Genomic DNA, 1,984 nt, shown 5'->3' with positions numbered 1-1,984 from the left:
AGAAGACAACATCTTTGAATTGAACAAGTCAGTCAAAGAGAAAGAACAGAGAAATAAGAGGAATAAACAAAACCTACAAGGAATATGGGATTATGTAAAAAGGCCTAACATAACAATCACAGACATACCTGAGGGTGAAAAGTAAATTACACCGAGACTGAAAAACATATTTGAGGGAATGCTTGAGGAAAATTTCCCATGTCTAGTTAGAAGTCTGGATATCCAGGTACTGAAAGCGCATGGACTTCTGGGAATTTACCTGGACATATAGTCATCAGACTGGCCAAAGTTAACTCGAGAGAACTATTAACTGTAAAAAGCATCAGGTAACTTACAAAGGAAAACACATCAGACTAAGTGCAGACTTCTCAACTGAGACTTTATAAGCCAGAAGAGACTGGGGCCCCATTCTCAGTCTTCTCAAACAGAATAATGGCCAGCCTAGAATTTTACGTGCTCCAAAACTAAGGTTTTTATATGAGGGAGAAATAAAGACTTTTTCAGACAAGAAAAACACTGAGGTAGTTTGTGAAAACCAGACCTGCCCTAATTTATATTTCTACTAATGGTGTGTAAATATTCCCCTTCCTCCACATCCTACACAGTATTTAAATTTTTTGTCTCTGACAATAGTCATTTTAGCTGGGATCAGATGATACCTCATTGAGGCATTGATTTGCATTTCCTTGATGATCAGTGATGCTGAGCACTTTTCCAAACATTTGTTGGCCATTTGTATGTATTCTTTTGAGCAATGTCTAGTCTGCTTGTTTGCCCATTTTTAAGTGAAATTATTTGGAAATTTTGCTTTTGAGTTGTGTGACTCCCTTGTATACTCTGGATATTAATCTCTTGTCAGATGAATCCTTTGCCAATATGTTCCAGGTTGTCTCTTTACTCTGTTGATTGTTTTCATTTCTGTGCAAAGCCATTAAGTTTGATATGATCCCATTTATCTATTTTTGTGCAAAGATTTTTCATAAAATCTTTGCCCAGACCAATGCCATTAACTGTTTCACTGTGTTTTTTTCTACTAGTTTCATAGTTTGGGATCTTATATTTAACGCTTACATCCACTTTGAGTTGATTTTTATGTATGAGGAGATGTAAGGGTATGGTATTATCTTTCTGTGTACAGATATCCAGATTTTCTGGCATCATTTATTGACAAAGGTGTTCTCAAGGTATATGTTCTTGGTGCCTTTGTTGAAAACCAGTTGCCTGTAAATACATAGATTTATTTCTGATTTCTCTAAACTGTTCCATTGGTGTATATATCAGTTTTCATGCTAGTACCATGCTGTTTTGGTTACTGTATCCTTGTAGTATATTTTTTAAGTCTGGTAGTGTGATGCTTCCAGCTTTGTCTTTTTCTTTTTGGTTTGTTTGTTTGCTTATGACTGCTTTAGCTGTTTGGGGTCATTTGTTTTAGACAAATGTTAAGATTATTTTTTCTATATCTGGAAAGAATGTGATTGATATTTTAATAGGGGCCCCATTGAATCTGTAGATTGCTTTTGGAAGTATAGATCACATTATTAATTTTCTCCATTCATGAATATGGATTGTCTTTTACTTTTCTGTGTCTGTATCTTATTAAATTTCTTTCATTGATGTTTTATAGTTTTCCTCGTAGAGATATTTTAACTCCTTGGTTACAGTTATCCCTAGGTCTATATATATTTTTGGTAGCTAATGTAAATGAGATTGCTTTCTTCATTCTTTTCCTACTTGTTCATGGTTGGTGTATAAAAATGAAATAGATTTTTTTATTTCAAAATATTAAAGGGGTACAAATGTTTTTGTTACATGAATAGCTATTATGATGCTTAAGTTGGGGATATTAGTGGCTAAATAGTGTTCATTTCATCTGACAGGTAAGTTTTTATCTCCTTCCTCTTTCTCCTCTTCCCCTCTTGATGTCCAATGAGTTTGATTTCTCTCTGTACCCATAAATTAGTTGCAAATTAATATTAGAGAGAAC

Source organism: Otolemur garnettii, unplaced genomic scaffold (genome assembly GCF_000181295.1).
Source record: "Otolemur garnettii isolate 467f Iridium unplaced genomic scaffold, OtoGar3 scaffold00053, whole genome shotgun sequence".
NCBI classification, from domain to species: Eukaryota; Metazoa; Chordata; class Mammalia; order Primates; family Galagidae; genus Otolemur; species Otolemur garnettii.
The sequence above is the reverse complement of the archived record's forward strand: the minus strand, read 5'-3'. Positions refer to the sequence as shown.